The sequence below is a fragment of the Pogona vitticeps genome, chromosome 5 (assembly GCF_051106095.1).
Source record: "Pogona vitticeps strain Pit_001003342236 chromosome 5, PviZW2.1, whole genome shotgun sequence".
NCBI classification, from domain to species: domain Eukaryota; kingdom Metazoa; phylum Chordata; class Lepidosauria; order Squamata; family Agamidae; genus Pogona; species Pogona vitticeps.
In genome coordinates, this window is record NC_135787.1 from 170008320 (window position 1) to 170029355 (window position 21036).

The following is a 21036-nucleotide window of genomic DNA, read 5'->3' on the forward strand; positions in this document are numbered from 1 at the left end:
AGCATATTCACATATCTATTTGGTGCCATGCCCTGGTTCAATGTATTGGTTTCAGCAGACATGCACACAAAAAGCACTTGTGCACAACAGTACATCAGTTTTGCTCTTAATATGGTGGTGGGCTAGCTACCCTTTTGGAAAGGAATGTGTGAACACTGGTGGAAAAAATACATCCCCAAAAGAAGAAAGAATGGAGTTCGTAATGTTAGATAGTGCTATACAAGTGTAACTCTTTTTCAAAAATAGTTATATTCAGGTTAACTGTCCACATTATATTAACAGCTGATGTCCCTAAAACATTTCAGTTTATCAGCTCCAGTGTACTCCTGTTTTATTTTGAGTTTTTGATAGTATTCCTTTGGGGCTAAAAATGTTGAATAACCATGACAGGAATGCTTCCAGAGGCATGTGTAAGATACATGTTTCACATTCACTCTGTACACCAAGAAAAACCAGTTTTCAAGTCTGGAAAGATAAAATGTCAGTAAGCATCTCATTGTTATAATGACCAATATTTTGTTATATTTATATACTGCCTATAGTATTTATATGCTTAACTAAATGCATTTTGGGCCAACTCCTCCTTTGAGGAGGAGTAGCATGCCCTTATCTTCTTCTGTTTCACATACTATAGTACTCCCAGAATACCCTTTTGAGGTTGAGAAAAAGCGACTTGTCTAGGATCATACTGAATGCTTCATGGATAAGTGAAAGAAGGCAGGTTGAAACCACAGTCTAGCCCATCCTGTGAGTCTTTATCATCAATCCAAAATAATCTGTATCTCAAGAAGTCTTTCATTCCATCATTGATGGTCTTCCAAGATTTCCGATTTTGCACAAAGAAAACTATCCCTAGATTTTGCCAATAAATCAAAAGGGTTTATTGTTAAAGTCTGAAAATGTGTGTATTTGAAACTCAGAGCTGGAATATGTTGTATAAGGAAGAAGAAAGAGGATATGTAGTAGAAAATCGTGCAACATTTTCAGTCAGGAAATGACTGTACTGGAGACTGGCAAGATGTACAGGTTTTACAAATCAGTCTAAAAAACAAGAACACAAAAATTAAGCAACTAGCTTCTTAGTGCTTTAGGGACTGGGACAGCTATATAAGATAAAAGTCTCTCAGCGTTCATAAAGACGTTCTCATAAAGCGAACTGGTTGATTTTGGGAAAGAAACGAAGAGGAAATGCATTCCACAAAGCTAAATAGCCAGAAAGAGACTTGAGGGTGCTACAAACACCTCTGCTGGATGGGCAGTATTTTGCAAAGAGACCACCCTCACTTCCTCTTGACGCAGGCCTCTCCCCATTTGTTCTCACCACTGCAGAGACCACAACTACCCTCTTGCCCATCAGCTGTTAAACTATGTCCCCATAGCAACTACCCCAATTGTTCATATGGCAACATAACATTTGGATACTATAGTAGATAGTTGCTTTCAAACCTCTCTAAAGCAGTTTGGTGGCGCAATTCACACATTAACTTTAATGGGAATTGAGATTATAAGCCCTTTTAAAAAGCATTCCCGTTTTATTTCCATGTGAGAGTTTTAAAACAACATATGTAAGAGTAGTAAACAAGACCTTCAGGGACACAGTACAAAGTATACAAATATATTTGTCACCCCAGTGGGCTTCACGGGGAGGGGAAGCTAACAACAGAAAGTACTGTACTCTTGAGAGGCTGAAATGCTGATGAGCAGGGGGTTTGCATACATTCTCCCTGCCAGATGTTTCTTACACTCAAAATCTCACTGACTGCTTTTTCTTTGTAGGGAGGAATAACCTTATATATGTCAAAGGCCACACTCCCTTGGAGTGAATCTGTCATGGCCTGCATGCTGCCAATGTGCTGGATCAAAACCAAAAGGAGACAAAGCCAAAAACAGGCGAACCCACCCCAGTTTCCTCTGCTCCCCTTCCTTTCCACCTAGCAGGCTACTAGAAAAGGCACAGATCTCTTACAGACGCATGAACCAAACACAGAGCAGAGGCTATTAAAATTAGGTCACAGACCACAAGTGATCAGGCCAAGGGCTACCTGAGGCCCTTGTGCCCACAGGTTGACCACCTCTGCCTTTCTTGGGTAGGGGAAAGACCATGAGGATTGAGCAAATGTCTGGTGTTACAATTGAAGAAAGTGAAGCATCAGCCTTCCCTTCACAAAGAAAAATGTTTTGAGTCAAGGTGGGAAAAGAGGCATAAACAGCCTTCTACTGTACACCATGGCTGTGTAAGGTTGTTTTTCATATTTAAAAGTATGTGCACACGGATTGTGCATATTCCAACACAACTTCCTATGTAAAGCTTTTATTTTATTTTCTAATGTATAGTTCTTGCTTTGTTGTTGTTTAGTCATTAAGTCATGCCTGACCCTTCCTGACCCCATGGACCAGAGCACGCCAGGCCCTCCTGTCTTCCACTGCCTCCCGGAGTTTGGTCAAATTTAGGCTGGTAGCTTCAATGACATTGTCCAACCATCTCATCCTCTGTCATCCCCTTCTCCTCTTGCCTTCACACTTTCCTAACATCAGGGTCTTTTCCAGGGAGTCTTCTCTTCTAATGAGATGGCCAAAGTATTGGAGCCTCTGCTTCAGGATCTGTCCTTCCAGTGAGCACTCAGGGTTGAGTTCTTGCTTAGCAAGTCGCAAATTATATCTTAATTAAGACATAAGACATAAGAAATTTATTTGTCATTGCACTCACAAGTGGGTGCAACGAAATGAGGTGCTCTTCCCCAAGGTAAAACTGGACAACACCACTACAAATAAAATTAAATATACACAACACTCACCATACAAATATAGATACCCCGTTTCTCCCAGCAATTAAAATTCTACCAAAAACTTATGACCCCGCATTTAAACTCAATACTGCACTTGGGTAGAAGCTGTTCTTGAATCTGCTTGTCCTTGCTTTCAATTTTAATTAATAAGCAACCATTATTCCCTGGTGCTTCCTGGTTCCTAAAATCTCATCGTTCCTTCCTCTCTTCACAGTACAGCAATCCAAATATGGCTCCATACACATGCAGAATGATGGCATGTCCAAAGAGGTTTATCTCTTTCTTGCAGGTGTAACTGTTCACCTTCAGGTATTTTCTAGATCTGATCCCATGAGTTCACAAAAAAGAGTCATCTTAAGCACTCTGGAATCCATTTGTGCACTACATCATAAAATCAGTGAGTGTCTTGTGAATTTTTAAAAGTAGCCTTTAGAAAGAGGCATATAAATGCAATAAATAAATAAATAAATAAATAAATAAATATTGGGGAAGGCAAGCCCAGAAAGTTAGGGAGAGTTCTGAAAATGAAAGATGGGGAGAGGAAAGCTGAAAGAGAAAGTATATGTGTGTTTGTGTGCTGTTTGGGGAAAAGAAGTCAGATGAATATAATTGCAGAAGGAGGCCTGGTTTTCAGTGAGCATGCATTGCCCAATAATGAATCTGTTGCTTTCTTAAACTGGTTCATTACCTTTTCTGGAAAATACCTGCCTAGCCACAAAGCAAAATGATGCAATACAGTAGTAGAAATGCAAGCAGAAGGTAAATCTTGAGTCTTAACAATAGATCTCTAAGTGATCTGGGACAGACCTACAGTTTGTGACTCCCACTTGTTTACAACTGCAACAACCAAAATCTTTTTCTCACTTCACCACACTCCTGTTTGCTGAACTAGGTGTCTGAGACAATAGAAGTTTAGTTGAACAAACATTTGGATTTGTATGTGAAAGGACTGGGGGGCTTAGTGGAAGAGTCAGAAACAAAATGCTGGACTAGGCATGTGCTGAGCCAGTGTGGTGTTAGTACAGAGTGTCGGAATCAGAAAACCTGGGTTTAAATCCCCACTCAGCCATGGAAACTCATGTTAATATACAGTGGGGCCTCAACTTACAAACGTCCCTACTTACGAAAATTTTGAGTTACGAAAAGCTCCAGCCGCAAAATTTTGCTTTGACTTGTGGGCGGAGCTTTGAGTTAGGGATAAAAAAGGCAGGGAAATTCAAACTGTTGGTGGAGAAGAGGGAGGCTCAGCCTCCTGGGCTTCCAACACTGCCCTGACCGCTGCACTGGGTGCTGGTGCTTTGGAAGCCGGGGAAGCTGGCACCCAGTGCGGTGGTCGGGACAGCTTTCTATTTCCCAGGCTTCCAAAGCCAGCCCCACTGCCCTCTGCCCCCCGTCCCCGCTGCCCTCTGCCTCCCGTCCCCGCTGCCCTCTGCCTCCCGTCCCCGCTGCCCTCTGCCTCCCATCCCCGCTGCCCTCTGCCTCCCGTCCCCGCTGCCCTCTGCCTCCCGTCCCCGCTGCCCTCTGCCTCCCGTCCCCTCTGCCCTCTGCCTCCCGTCCCCGCTGCCCTCTGCCTCCCGTCCCCGCTGCCCTCTGCCTCCCGTCCCCTCTGCCCTCTGCCTCCCGTCCCCGCTGCCCTCTGCCTCCCGTCCCCGCTGCCCTCTGCCTCCCGTCCCCGCTGCCCGCTGCCTCCCGTCACCGCTGCCCTCTGCCTCCTGTCCCCTCTGCCCTCTGTCTCCTGTCCTCGCTGCCCTCTGCCTCCTGTCCCCACTGCCTCTGCCGGAGAATTTTATTGATTGTTTTTAATTTTTGGTGATTTTTTTCCCTTTGGCCGGAACGGATTAAATGGTTTTCAGTGCATTCCTATGGGAAATGGTGCTTCGACTTACGAAATTTTCGAGTTATGGCCACCGTTCCAATACAGATTAATTTCGTAAGTTGAGGCACCACTGTATTAGTATAATTAATTTTTTATGTTGTAAAGATGAATTGATTTAGATTTTAATATTGTTTCTTTGAATACTGTCTGTCTCCTTGGTTTCTTTTTAGGAGAAGGGCAGCATATAAATATTTTTTTAAATAAAGAAATAAATACTGTACCTGATTGGAGTTGGGACTGCTATACAACAAAACAAAGTAAATCCTGCAACACTGGCACTTGTCCGCATACCCCACACCAGTGGTTCTTAACCTTTGTTACTCGGATGTTTTTGAACTGCAACTCCCAGAAACCCCAGCCAGCACAGTTGGTGGTGAAGGCTTCTGGGGGTTGCAGTCCAAAACTCCTGAGGAACCCAGGGTTAAGAACCAGTGCCCCACACAACAAAACTAACAATCAGAATGCCTGACAACATGTATAGAAAAAAGGTTAGAAGAAAGAGGAATCCACCTCTGAGTTTACCGAGACGCTATTAGCGGCAGCAAAAGTAATAATCACAGTGGCTTTTTCTCTTTCTTCTCTTTCCACATTTTGCAGCATAAAAGCACTGCAGTAAACGAAAGTTCTACTATCATTCCTACCATCTTCACTGGGTCAGATGCAGGTCCTAACAGCACTCTGGAGCCAGAAAATGGGCTGAGTACAAAAGGTTTTGTTTTTTTTTTTACAAAAGACAAAAGAAAATCATTCTGTCCTATGGGGGGTCCTACATGTGGAAATCTGGTCCCTGTATCTGTGAAGATTCTCAGTCATCCAGGTGAGGTTATCTGGAAGTTGAGTCGTGGCAACTGCACTTCTTTCTTATTAGGTCAAAACATTTCACTACTCATCCAAGTAGCTTCTTCAGTCTGAGGAGAGTTGGTAGGAGACCCCTGATATATCCTCCACATTGGTTTCACTTCCTCCTGGTCTGAACAGGTCATGTGCATATACACGTGCACAGATATGTGCATATAGGAAATCCCTCACTCAACAGGGGTGGAGGCCTTAGATACAATCTGTCTCCTATTATCATGCTGCCCTTTCATCTGTCCCCAGAAAGATCAGGACCACACCCACCAGAAAGTCCACTATTAACAACTGTTAATGACACATGAAAATGGGTGGAAAAGGACTGCAGAAGTGGGATTTTCACTCACACACACATACATCCTTTGTCCCTCTAACAAGCCTGTTCAGACCAGGGGAAAATGAAACCAACATGGAGGATATGTCAGGGGTCTCCTACCAACTCTCCTCAAACTGAAGAAGCTGCTTGGATGAGTAGCAAAACATTTCAACCTAATAAGAAAGATGTCCAGTTGCCATGACTCAGCTTCTGGTCCCTGTAGTGTCACTTACCTTCACCTTCTCGTCTTCACTCCTCATGCAGGCAAGCCAAAAGCCAGAATAAGACTACGGTGGCACTGCACTTAGTTACACTTGGGGTGGGGCAGGAGTTGTTCTCTGCTTGTTAGACAGGCAACAAAGTTCTTGTCTAGCTTTCCAAGCAGAAAGCTTTCTTTGTCTTCTTCAAAACATTCAGTATCAACTACTACAAAGTGCAGTCTACAGAACATTAAATAAGTATGTGAATACTTTAATAAATCTGTGGGATATAATATTAAGGAAGGAGTTGGCATGTTCGCTTCTCTGATTTTAAAAATACAAGGATCTTGAGTTCATCTTGGGGGGGTCTCTGGGGCAACCAACAGAGACAATATATGGCAGGGAAATATATGGTGGTGGGCATAGAAAATGCCCGTGTAGGAGAAAGGAAGTTAAGATACCTTACACCTATATCCCCCTTTCTAGCTCTACTCCCAGCCAAATGGTACTAGATGACCGTATCAGCCACCCCCTGGGCCACATGGTACTGTTGGTATATGCTACGTCGGCAAAAAAAAATAAGATCGCCCTCATCCATGATTTAATTTTGGATGAGGGGGCCAACCTGGCATGTATTACTGAGACCTGGGTGGGAGAAGAAGCAGGAATTCCTCTATCTTAGTTGTGTCCCCCTGGGTAATTGGTCCAACACCAGGGTTGCCCGGAGGAGGCGTGGCAATAGTCTACAAGGATTCCCTGTCCCCTTGGGAAATGGTCTCGAGGGCCTGTATTGTGTGTCAGGCTCAAGAGACAGACTGGGGATTCTGTTGGTGTGCCGCCCACCCTGCTGCTTACCAACAGTCTCCCTACCTGAGCTGATGGAGGTGATCTCAGACCTGGTGGTGAGGACCCCCAGACTTCTGGCACTGGGGGACCTCAACATCCATGCCAAGGCCACCTTAACAGAGGCGGCTCAGGACTTCATGGCCGCCATGACAACCATGGGGCTATCTCAACATGTCATCGGCCCAACTCATGAGAAAGGCCATACACTTGACCTAATATTCTCAACAGAATAGGGGGATTGTGGTCCAGATGTTGTGGGCTTATTTTTGACCCCGTTGTCATGGTCAGACCATTTCCTGGTAAAGTTTAGACTCCCTGCCACTACTACCCTCTGCAGGGGTGGGGGATCAATTAAAATGATCCACCCCCGGAGACTTATGGATCCTGAAGGATTCCTGAATGCTCTCGGGGGGTTTCCAGCTGATATGGCCAGCACTCCTGTTGAAGCCCAGGTCACTTTGTGGTACAAGGAGATGGCCCGTGAGGTTAACATAATCGTACCTAGGTGCCTTCTCCCTGCCTGCAGAGCCTGTATGCCATGCCGCCATGGTACACAGAGGAGATTCTGGCTATGAAGTGGTTGGGGAGACGGCTTGAGCACAGATGAGGGAAATATCGCTGCAACTATGACCAAACACAGCTTAGAGCCCATTATCAGGCCTACTCTGTGGCGGTATGGCTGGCGAAATGTTAACATTTCTCCAGACATATTGCTTCCTTGGAGTGTTGTCCAACAGAGCTATTTTGAATGGTGCAGGACCTTCTTCAGTCTAATGGTTCAGTGGAGGTCCTGGATTGTTCAGTGGCTCACTGTAATGAATTTGTTTCACACTTTGAGGGAAAAATTGCTCAGATTCACAAAGAGTTGGACTCCACTGTTGATGCAGAACATATGGTTGTGTCCAGTGCTCCAGAATTATGTCATAATTTATTGGATGCGTTTCAGTTGTTATGACCTGAGGATGTGGACGGGGTGCTTGGATGGGTTCATGCCACCACTACACAACTCAACCGTTGCCCATCATGGATAATAAAGGAATCTGCCAGGGGAGTTTGCACCTGGATCCTGGAGGTCATCAATTCCTTGTTAAGAGAGGGAGTGGTCACCACCGCTTTAAAGGAGGCAGTGATTTGCCCACTCCTAAAAAAGCCTAATCTGGATCCAGGTCTAGTGATCAATTATCGACCAATGGTGAATCTCCCTTTTCTGGGCAAGGTGTTGGAACGTGTGGTGAATGAGCAGCTCCAGGCTCTTCTGGATGAAATGGGTTATCTAGATCCATTTCAATCGGGTTTCAGGCTGGGTTATGGGACGGAGACTAACTTGGTTGCCCTGTTTGACAACCTTTGCCAGGAGAGAGACAGGGGGAATGTGACCCTGATGATTCTCCTGGACCTCTCAGCAACTTTGACACCACTGACCATAGGGTTCTTCTGGACAGATTGGCTGGAATGGGAATGGGAGGCACCGTTTTACAGTGGTTCTGCTCCTACCTGGCTGATCGGGTCCAGAGGTTGGTGTTGGGGGACATTAGCTCTGATCCATGGTGGTTGCATCATGGGGTTCGTCAGGGCTCTATACTGTCCCCAAAGCTATTCAATATTTACATGAAACCGCTGGGGGAGGTCATTAGAAGGTTTGGGCTGAGGAGTCAGCAATATGCTTACGACACCCAGTTCTACCTCTCATTCTCCACCAATCCTGGTGTGGCAGTCGCCATTTTGAACTCATGCCCGGACTCAATAATGGACTGAATGAGGGTCAATAAACTGACATTCAACCCAGACAAGGTGGGCGTTCTGCCAGTAGGTGCTCCACCAGATAGGTTAAAGGGCCATTTCCCTCCCCTAGACAAGGTTACATTCCCCCTAAAGGACAGGGTCCGCAGCATGGGGTGCTCCTTGACCTGGGTCTGACCTTGGAAGTCCAGGTGGACTCAGTGTCCAGGGGTGCCTTCTTACAGCTGTGGAGAATATATCAACTTCACCCTTACCTGGATGAGCAGAGCCTGGCAAGTCACACATGCACTGGTAACAACCAGTCTGGACTATTGCAATGCGCTATACGTGGGGCAGCCTTTGAAGGTGGTCTGACGACTGCAACTGGCACAGAACTGGGCTGCACGGCTGGTAAGTGGTACTGCCGCACAGATTCTTATCACGCCTGTTATGAAAAATTTACACTGGCTGCTGGTTGCTTCTTGGGTCCAATTCAAAGTGCTTACTTTGACATATAAAACCCTAAATGGCTTAGGACCTGGTTACCTAAAGGACTGCCTTCTTCCATATGAGCCTGTCCATACTCTAAGATCAGGCCAGAAGGCACTTCTGAAGGTGCCATCCCTGAAAGAGGCAAGGGGGATTGCATGTCGAAATAGGGCCTTCTCGGCTGTTGCCCCCTATAGAGATCCGCCTGGCTCCAACACTTTTGGCTTTTTGGCACCAGGCAAAGACCTTTCTGTTTAGCCAGCATTTTAATTAAATAGTATCCTTTAGCTGGCCATATGAGCAGCAGGATTTATTAATAATAAATTGATTGTTTTAATATAGGGTATTATAATAATATTGCCTATTTTTAATGGTTTCAATGTTTTTCTAAAATTTTAATATTGTTGTATGCTGCTCAGAGATCATTGGTAATGGCGCGGCTAAAATCTTGTAAATAAATAAAATAAAATATGTAAATCTTAGGGCAGAAGCAGACAAGGTGGCAGCTGTGCCAGGTGATAAACGTTATGCCTCTGAGAGATACATTCTTCAAAGCTGCCATGTCTACTTAGTCAACATGCAAATGCAGCCTACTCTTTACCTCCTAATCAAACTACTGAACAATTACCAAAGAAAAACAAATGTGCAACTAGTGGAGCTGGAAAACCTTCATGAAGAAAAATCAACTAGTTGTATTCTCGAAGGCTTTCACGGCCAGGATCTGATGGTTGTTGTGGATTTGTTGGGCTCTTTGGCCATGTTCTGAAGGTTGTTCTTCTTAATGTTTTGCCAGTCTCTGTGGCCGGCATCTTCAGAGGACAGGAGTCAGAACACTGTCTGTGCTCTGGTGTAGTTTGTTTGGATAGTTGAGTATTTATAGCTGTGGGATCAGCTTTTGTCCTTTTCAGGAGATGGGTGATTGTGGTGATCGCCGTGTTTTTTTGTTGTGGGGGTAGGATTAGGAAGAACAACCTTCAGAACACAGCTGAAGAGCCCAAAAAACTCACAACAACCAATCAACTAGTTGTTGTTTGTTTGTTTGCTTGCTTGTTTTACTTCTTAAGACAGCTGTGGCTCCACCTGCAAAGCTGTAATCTTCGTTGTTTATGCCTGTAGACTTTTCCGCCTCAGCCTGCGTCCAATATTAACTTCTTTCCAATTGAAAATGTTCAAAGAGGTTACAGTGGTGCCCCGCTTGACGACGATAATCTGTTTCAGGAAAATTGCTGTTAAGTGAAATCGTTGTCAAGCAAAAAAACAAACCATTGGAATGCATTGAAAACCAGTTAATGTGTTCCAATGGGGAAATACCTCATCGTCCAGTGAAGATCGCCCATAGAGAACCACCATCAGCTGTTTAAAATCACTGTCTTCTGAAGCTTCTGTCTGGAAAGCAGCCATTTTGCAAAGGGAGGGAAGCCATTTTGCGGAACTGGGAAAAAACATTGTTTTGCGAACAAACAGTTCGCGAAGCAGGCACCTAATCAATGTAAAGCTATAGCGATCGCAAAAAACTCACTGTCAAGCGATTTCGTCATCAAGTGGGGTCGTCGTCAAGCAGGACACCACTGTACTCTGTATTGGCATTTCCATAATACATTTAACAAATATTGTAGAATAAAATGGGAAGTTTCGTTGTATTAAGCCTTTCCTCTCAGGAATGCTTCTCATATTATTCACTGCTCAATGAAGCCTGCATAATAACACATACTGCACACATCTTGGCAAATGCAAAAGGAGTTCTTTTCAGGTACAGTTTTTTTTAAAAAAAAATCTAGAGCCTATGTGGCCTAACCTCTCCCTTCGCTGTAATCTGGTGAAGATGCCCTTGTTAAGGGGGAAAATGGAAACAAATATCCTGGAGAAAATAAATCCACTGATCTTTTGAAGCACAGCTTTTGAAGCACAGCTTCAAAAACTGATCCCATTAACAAAAGGGTATGACAAGGTAGCAGGGTTCTACAATCCAATGAATCACATGTAAAATGCATAATTCAGATAAAATATATACACAGGGAGTAAGCTGGTAGCGGGAAAGGCTAAAGGGGGATAATGAAGTTTAAAACTGCAAGTTGTGTGACTAACCCAAACACTACCCAACAAACACATGTGACTTCTTTCAGATGGAATTCAAACTCTTCTACCTTACATTCTCATATAGACCGAAATCTTGTTGCTTAGCATAATAAATCACACTGGACTAGGCCCATTGAATCACTGGGGATTTAGAGAATGAAATCCTACAAAAGTTGCAACGAGTCAGATGGTCTTACTCTATCTGTAATCCAATTTAGCATAGTAAATAAAAAATAGGCTCATTTGAACAATGGATTTTACAGAACAGTTGAATCACTAAGTCCCCATTGATTAAATGGGCCTACTTCTAGTTTGATTTACTGTACTATGCTAAACTGTAAGATTGGGCTACTATTCACATTATCAGACCTATGAGGGTTTTTATTATTCAAATAGCATGATGCTTTTATTACCTAATGAAATTGAATAATTTTTTTTCAGTGTTCATTTATTTGTCTTCCTTAACCTTCCTTCTGATCTAATTGCTTTTTTGTGAAGGAACATTTTGTGTCTTTTGTTCCTTCTTAACAAATTGCAAATGACCTTTTAGAAAGCCAGATAGTGAAGGAGAAGAAAAAGGGAAGGGAGAAGGTGGGGGAGAAAGAGAAGGGAATGAAGCAATCTTAACGCATGAAAAGTTGACTTCTGATTTGAAAACCTCAAGCTTAATTCTGAAACATCCTTCCATAAATATCTCTTCTAAAGTTCATTCATGGCATGTACAAGTTAATGTGGCCTCTAGTAACAAGTAGCGCCCTCTGAATTATTTCTATTTTCTGTCCCAGTCATGAGACACCAGTTATGGTCTGTGGGAATCAGCAGTGAACAACGCTTACAAGTCTTTTCAGTACTGCCCACGGCATTCACTCTCTCTATGCCTCTTCCGACCAGAGATGGAAAGTTAGTACAGTATAAAAAAGGTTAACAGCTTCAGTTGGAAGAGGATATTTTTTATAGTTAAGTTCATGTTAAATCACCATTTAAATTTGAATTAGGTGACTACAGCAAAGCTTCCCTCCGACACGCACAAACACTCAAAAATCCAATAGTTTACACCTATTTCTCTATCCCTATTGTGAGCTTTGTAGAGAAGGAGGAAATAGATGAATTTTTGCAAAACTTGCTTCCTACCCTACCAAAATCCTTCTCTGGCTTTCTGTCTTTTCCACCTATAATTTCATTTCCTTACCCTCTTCCTTTTCAGTTTATTCATTCCCAGGTGGATCCAAGCAATATTCCATGGAATCATATTCATGTTTCCTAGGACGAATATTGTACCTCTGTGGGGTTTTTTTTTTTAGTGTGAAACACAAGAGGACCACTGTCCTAAAACAAACCAGACCTGCCCTTCAGCTGTCCTTGTTACCTATTAGTGTAAAGTTTTTAAACGTTGCATTATAAGGTTAATTAAATAAGGCTACCAGGTTTGCAATAATTAATTTACATTTTGTACTCTGCACATGTAGCAATATCTTCAATATTCAGTGAGATTTATTGTTTGGAGTCTTACTATTAGAGTTCATAGAACTGCAGTGGCCTAAACATGGAAACCAATGCACATTCGCTCAGAAACAAATCCTCTTTTTTTATTCCTATGTTTAGGTTTATTTATTTATTAATTGTGCATATGTGGGGGGGGTCTGTCTTTTCCCCAAACATTTAATTTTTTCTGTAAGCAAACACACTTTTCAGTAAAACATATACTGTACTTCTGGAGACACCTGAACTGCAATCCTACATCCACAAACCAGGGAATATACCTCACTGGACACAGTGAGACTTACTTTTACGGTAAGTGGACATGTGTAGGATTATATGCAAAACTTTGTATTAGACCTTTTTTTAAACATGGGAAATGAATCCATTATACAAACTGCTGTATTTGATGCACAGCATTTTGTTAATTTCTTTGCTCTGTGCTATTTGCACAGATGTTTATAGTTCAAGTCTGTCAAGTTTTCTATTTTGCCCTTCAGTATGTTTGAAGAGAGGGACGTGGTGGCGCTGCAGGCTAAACCGTAGAAGCCTGTGCTCCAGGGTCAGAAGACCAGCAGTCATAAGATCGAATCCACGTGATGGAGTGAGCTCCCGTCACTTTGTCCCAGCTCCTCGACAACCTAGCAGTTCGAAAGCATGCAAATGCGAGTAGATAAATAGGTACACCACCTCGGTGGGAAGGTAAAACGGCGTTCCCTAGTCATGCTGGCCACATGACAACGGAAACTGTCTTCGGAAAAGCGCTGGCTCTATGGCTTGAAAACGGGATGAGCACCGTCCCCTAGAGTCAGACACAACTGGACTAAAAATGTCAAGGGGAACCTTTACCTTTATGTTTGAAGAGTGTACACTTTACCCCATCCTCATGAATAGATTTTGTCTGAATTACAGAATAGGTTTCAAATGTTGGAACAGAACTTGCTGAAAAATAGTTCCAGAACTTGAAAAGAGTTTGTCCTTACTAATGGAATATTCTTTAAAAATATGAAAGAAAATTAAATTAGGGACTCCTTTATCATAACACATGAAAGACATTCGCCTAATGCCAGGGCTGATTTTTACCGGTCTGAATATCTGGAGTTATACTTTTCATGATGGCAATGAACCTTCCCATTTTTGTATAAATTAGCTTCTTTCTCCTTCATCAATATCATGATCTAGAGAGACTACTCATGATCATTCAACATAGACTAAATTTGCATGGTATTTAATTATTAAAAAGTGCCATCATTCCCTTTGTCAGAAAGGACCTCTTCAGTCATGTGTGATGGAATTTAATTTTGCAAGTGCTCAGAGACCCCTTTGATACCGTGTTTCCCCGAAATTAATTAATTTTTTTCTCCAAAAAACACAGTAGGGCTTATTTTCAGGTCATGTTTTATTTTTTTCCATGTAGGACAATTTACATTTATTCAAATACAGTCATGTCATCTTCTGGTTGCTGCACAATGGTGGAGGGTGGGGTTTCACTTTGTTGATGTTGTTTAGTCGTTAAGTCATGTCCGACTCTTCATGACCCCATGGACCAGAGCACGCCAGGCCCTCCTGTCTTCCACTGCCTCCCGAGAGTCCCCTGGACTGCAAGAACAAACCTATCCATTTTGCAGGAAATTAACCCTGAGTGCTCACTGGAAGGACAGATCCTGAAACTGAGGCTCCAATACTTTGGCCATCTCATGAGAAGAGAAGACTCCCTGGGAAAGACCCTGATGTTGGGAAAGTGTGAAGGCAAGAGGAGAAAGGGGGGACAGAGGACGAGATGATTGGACAGTGTCATCGAAGCTACCAGAATGAATTTGTCCAAAAACTGGGAGGCAGTGGAAGACAGGAGGGCCTGGCGTGCTCTGGTCCATGGGGTCATGAAGAGTCGGACACAATTTAACGACTAGACAATAACAGCAATCTGTTGATCTCAGCTTTTGACACCTTTCAGGAGCCTTGTGGCTCACGATCTGTGTTTGATTTTGATCAGCTCAAGTAGCCAGCTCAAGGTTGATTCAGTCTTCCATCATTCCAAGGTCAGTAATTTGAGTACCCAGCTCTTGAGGGGGTGGCAGAGCTACGGGTATCCTGCATAATTAAACTGTAAACTACTCAGAGAACGCTTTAAGTGCTATGGGGCAGCATATAAACTGCACACTTTTTTGCTTTGCCTTATCATTTGAGGAAGCTCCACCTCTACTGCTATATTAAATGTTTTCATTTAGTTTGAATATAGCGCTGCTGCTGTGTCAATGAGCCACATCAACAGCCTTCTAGCATTACTTAAGTGGTTTAAAAATGGCACAACTGCAGTAGCATCTGCACTAATCTGGAAATAGCAATAGTGTTTCTCCAAGCCTTAAACAGCCAGCAGCTCTTTAAGCATAATAGGAAGATTGAAAAAACTATGGGTGTTACTCTCACAGATAAAGATATAGTTCACCATCTGTGTGAGAACTATGGAAATAATCAGGAGGGGAGAAGCAATAGAAGGATTCTTTGAAATTTAATGAGCCAATTTTCTCCCATTATGAAACTGAAATAAAACCAATGACATATTGGCATATATGAACATGACCCAGATATGTGTTGCTAATTTCAAGTTGGCATTCTTTCACTTCATCTGTCTTTTATTTTATTGCATATGACTACATGTTATTTAAATTATAACTTCCCATCCCCAACCTTGAAGATTACGTAGGTTTCAAACACAGATTCTCTCTCTTTCTCTCTCCCTCAACAAGGGCAAGAGAGAGAAAAAGTATTTACTGAAGTTTTAGTACTACTTTTAGTACTTTTGACATTTAAAAGTGAGACAGCATCAAAGGTAAATGTACAAAGTATAGCTATTTATAAACCTCAAGGTTATGGGTAGATAAATTCAGATGAATTCACAGTTTATCCCAGTGGAAATCTATAGCTCTAGTCTTAATTTATACCCACTTACCTGGAAATGAAACTTGCTTATATTTTAAATCACCATAACTGAATTTTCTCTGGTATAGATACAAATGTACTCCAAGCTAGGCTGAAACTACTGACATATCTTTGCATGGTATGATAAATGGCCATGACAACATTAATCTCACAAAAACTAAACGATAAGAAAACTATGTGGCCTATAGAAAAAAGGTCTAATTGTTTTCATTTACTACTAATCTGGCACAAACTTAAATGGGAAAAGCTGAGCCCCACGGCACAGTGGTTAAAACTGCAGTACAAGCTTCTGCTCACAACCTGAATTCAATCTTGATGGAATCAGATATCCTGCTCAAGGTTGACTCAACCGTCCATCCTTCCAAGGTCAGTAAAATAAGTACCCAGCAGGAGCAAAGTGTTGTTTGCATGACTTTGTTGTAAACCTCACACGGAGTGCTTTACGAGCATGCATGATGTCATGGTATACAAGTCAAACAAACAAACAAACACACCTGTATTGAATATCACAAATTATATATAAACACAACACAAATATAAATTCAGATATTTAAAATAGCCTCAGAATAAACCAAAGTAAAATTGACAGTAAGGAAAAGAGTAGTGCCAAGGATTTACATATAGCTCTAAATGGCTTGGGATCTCAATACTTGGCAAAATGCCTGCTCCCAAATGAGACTGGCCATCCAACCCATTCCTTCCAGACAGGCCAGGTGAGGATGCTGACCCTGAGAGAGGCCTATAAAAAGAAAACAAGAAACAGGGCCTTCTTGGGTCGCTCCTCAGCTATGGAACCAACAACCTTCTGCAATTTGCCTGGCCTCTTCACTGGCAACCTTCATGAAACTACTTAGGACCTAGTTATTTCGGTAGGCATTTCATCTATGGAGCCTACTAAAACTGCAGTTAAGAGCCTAGAATGACACTTGATCACCACCAATTTTAATGTATCAATTATCTTAGCATGTATTCTAAACTGCTTGATCAGTGTTGTCATGTTTTTCCTTTTCATAGTTGAGTTATTGTTACGATTTTATGATTTATTGGTTTATTGTTGTTCATGCTGTGAACCACCCAGAGTGGCCCTCAGCCAGATGGACAGTATATAAATCGAATATATGTATATCACTAAGAGTCTATCTATAATGAGCATTTGTTCAACTTTCCTAGTGTCAACAGAGACAAAGAAGGACAAAAGAAAAAGAAAAAAACCTCCTGCTTTCCAATGGATGTTTTTTCACCACCGTTCACCTTCACTCTGATTCGCTTAAGGGAAGGATACTCCTATGCAGCCTCCAGAACTGCATTGTTTTGTGCTGATCAGTACTCATTGCAGATGGATGTCATTTGAAAATGTTTCTTTATAAGCATTTTTCTGGTATTCAGCCTACACTCCTCTGCATTTCATGGGCAGGTAAAAGATAGGAGGAAGAGAGGAATGTGTGAAATAGACAGTGAGAAGACAGGCAGAGGGTGGGGTGTGTGGAATCTGTGTTGAAATTGAGATGTCAGGGAACAATTCTAGGTATGTATAGAGAGCGTGACCCACAGCTGCCTAGTACACCAAACAACACATATCTCCTTATGTGTGGATGCCAATATCAGGATGATCCATTTAAATCTGCAACAAAAATATTAGAACAACCCAGAATTGGCAACAACACCATAGTATGGATAAACTGTAAAACTTCCTTGTTGAAAAATGGAAGCTCGGGAAAAATAAAAAGGTCTCCATAGGATGCTGAAAGGATTCCAACAGAGGTATTAAAGTGAGCCTGTCTAAAAAGTGATCATCACTGAAAGAGCAGTTATTTATTCCCCAAGATTAACAGGAACACTCGGCAGATACCTCCAAATATTATATTAAGGACTGGAGAGGGGTATGCAAGAGGATACAACAATTACCTCTAACATGCTGAGTCATAATAAGATCACAGAATCATAGAATGATTCAGTTGGAAGGAGCCTATAAGGCCATTGAATCCAACCCCCCTGGTCAATACAGGAATTTAAATAGAAGCAAATCTGACAGATGGTTGTTCAATTTTCTCTTTAGTGCCTCCAGTGTTGGAGTGCTCACCACCTCCCAAGGTAATTGGTCTTATTGTTGTACTGCTCTAACAGTTAAGTGCAACACTACAGCTGCATGGGAAATGACTGTCTTGGAACTAGATGCTTACAAATCCCCCAAGCACAGTTACAGTCAGCTAGGGATTCTGGCAATCTGTAATTGCCTGAAATAAGTTTTCCACGTTGTAAAGGAGGTCAAAACTAGAGATGGGCATGAACCAGCAAAATGGCAGTTCATCTTGGTTCATGATTTGTCAAAGTCGACACACCATGAACCACGAATTTCCAAAGTTTCTCCTTACAAACCATAAATTGGTTCATCAGTTCATCAGTGCTAAAAAAAAATTTGACAACCTGGTGGCTATTTTAAAAAAAAATCCAGGCTGCCTCAGCTGAGCCCCCTCCATTGGCTCCCTACCTTGTCCTGTTGCTTTGCTGCCACTACTGTCTTTGGTGACAGCAGTCTGGCTTCCCTCCCGGAAGCCAGGCCTGCTATGACTGCACATGTGGCCACCTCTCAGCTGATAGGTGTACACATGTGCAAAGGCAGCTGGTGGGGAGCTGGCCCAGCTGCTTCGAAAGAAAGAAAGAAAGAAAGAAAGAAAGAAAGAAAGAAAGAAAGAAAGAAAGAAAGAAAGAAAGAAAGAAAGAAAGAAAGAAAGAAAGAAAGAAAGAAAGCTTTCCTATCACTTTTTTTAGAACAGTCCAGCTGGCTCCCTGCTGGCCAGCCACCTTTGCACATGCACCTGCTTTTTCAGCTGATAGATGCGCACATGCGCAGAAATGGCAGGCCGGACTCCTGGGAAGCCAGATGCTGTCTCCAAAAATGGTGGCGGCAGCAGAAGGACAAGGTAGGGAGGCAACAGGGCAGTGGGAAGGGGGCAAGGAAGTTCAGCATTGCTCAAAAAAATTCATTGGTTTGGGAAAGTTTGGGCTGTCCTGTTTGGAAGAACCTAAACTGATTTGAATCAACAAATCAGCGATTTTTGATGAATCTCCTGTTTTGCTGTTAGCTTCATGCCTATCTCTAATCTAAACTAGGCACCAACTATCAGTATTCACACAGACAGCCCTACAAACAGGCATGTGAAAATGTCCTCAGTCTCCTGAAAATTGTCTTGTTAAAAACATTGCACTGTGAAGTTGGTTAAACAACCTCAAAACAGAACAAAAAAGTACATCCAGAGGGAATGCTTGGTACAGCTTTTATTCAATGCCTTCATTAGAAGCCAGGAGGATGAAGTATATTGTCCTTTGATCAAGTCTGTAGATAAACTAGAGGGATTTGCCAACGCAGTGGCAGAGAGACTGAAAGTACAAAATGGTCTTGAGATCTAAGAGAGATGGGCAAATTCAAATAGGATCAGATTTCATTTAGATAAATGTACAGTAATACACTTAGGGAAAGCAAATCACAGCACAAGTGCAAAATGAAAAGCATTTCCTTGGACAACAGAAATGAAGAGAAAGATAGGGGCAAGTGAATAACAAACTGAAGATCATGGTACTGCAATGGTGGAGGAAAAGGTCATCTGGAGTGTATAAAATGAAAAGGGGAGCTAATGGAAGCGCTGTTTGTGGCACAGATGGGAAACTTGACATGGGAAAAGTTAAGTTGTGTTGTTGTTTTTTACTGAAACTCCTCAAATCTCAGAACCAGCATGGCAAACTTCAGTTAGCCTACTCAAGACAGACTGGCTGTTTCAGCCAGTAGCAAAGAAGTACCACTGGCACTGTGTTAAAAGCTGAAGAAGATGAGAATGGCTATGGAGAATGCTCAGAAGGCTCAGCCATTTCATTATGTTTTACGCTAGAGCAGCCCATTCAGTTAGCTTCATCTTCATCAAGTAATTGCAGAAAATGGTCCAGCCCCGAAGGAGCACTCTTTCCCCTTTTGTCTTCTACTACTGCTAGATTGCTGTTCTTAGCCTCCCCACTTTCTCTCTCACCATAAGTCAGAAATTACTTGATGGCATATGATTAGAGATGGGCATGAACCACACAAATGGTGGTTTGTGGTTCATAGTTCGTGGCTACCCACGAACCACAAACTATCTGAACTTTAAAAAAAAACTACAAAGCAGTTAATTTTTTTTTAAAGTTTGTGCCTGGTCGAGGGGAATCGAAACCCCCCACTCCCTTCCTGCTGCCCCTGTTGCCTCCCTTCCTCCTCCTCCATCACTGCAAATGGGCAAACCAGCACTACACCGCCATAATCTGGTGCTGCACGGTGCTAAATCTCCCATTTGCAGCCCCACAACCTGCCCACAGCCCCCATTAACTCTCTACCTGAATAGAATAGAATAAAACTTTATTACAGTCTGAGACCAGCCACAAATAAAACATCAAAGTATATAAATATACAAAGATTTACAAAAATATTGAGATAAAATGCAAATACGTGGTTCTGAGAACAACAGCATCAAAACATCTCCCCTAAAGCAATTCCAGAATTTCTGGCAAACCATGCTCTAACTACAGAGGCTCATCCACTTTTAGGGTCCTTTTTCTAATGCCCATTGCAGCAGTGAAAAATTTGGCAACCCTGTGTGTAAGAATGGGATTGGAGTCAGACAGCAGCACCTGCATAGACTGTTGCTCTGTACAACCGGGGAATCGGCCAATCAGAGGGGAGACAAGTTCTTCATGTACATCCTTGTAAAATGTGCACCGCAACAGGACATGTTCAATTGTTTCTATCTGCTCCATTCCACACGGGCAAAGGCGCTCTACCCAGGGGATCTTTTTATACCGTCCCTCCTGCACTGCTGAAGGTAGTGCATTAAGCCGGGCCAGGGTAAATGCCCTTCTATGCTTGGGCTGCTCCAAATGGGCAAAATAAGGTGCTGCTGTGAGCTTGTATAAAATGTCCTCCCTAAGGTAGAATTCTGGGGCACTGCTTAAATCATTTTGTCTCTCAGTATCCTCAATACGCTGCTTGATTGTTTTCTTTGCCTGTTCCATTCCCATGATTAACAGAGTCAACCTAGAGAGACCCAAAGAGGCTATTTTTTGTTCAATTAACTGAACCCATTGTGACTTTAAGGTGTCTTGCAGGATCAATGGTGCAAGAACAATAGGGAGATAAGGCAGTCTGAGCCAGTACATGAGGATTGCAATCCATATCCTGGCTTCGGTTTTAATTTGACCAGTTTCCAATCTTAGTTTTACATTGGCAACATCTCTGGGGACTCCTAACATTGCCTTCAGGAACACTGCCCTACCTGCTCCTGTCACCTCCTCTTCTTCCTCCTTCTCCTCTTCTCCTCTGCCACTGCCATCTTGAGAGACAGGCCAAGCTTCCTTTCCAGATGCTGGGCCTGCTGTCTCTGTACATGTGCCTGCATATCAGCTGATAGGTGAGGGCACGCACAGTGAATGCAAGCCCAG

At 42.6% G+C, this 21036-nt stretch overlaps 1 protein-coding gene across 1 annotated transcript in view; it reads right to left on the bottom strand.

Moving 5' to 3' along the window:
• The window catches only part of ABTB3 (ankyrin repeat and BTB domain containing 3), a 272906-nt gene that overhangs the window by 208220 nt on the left and 43650 nt on the right, over positions 1-21036 (bottom strand). The window lies entirely within an intron of this gene.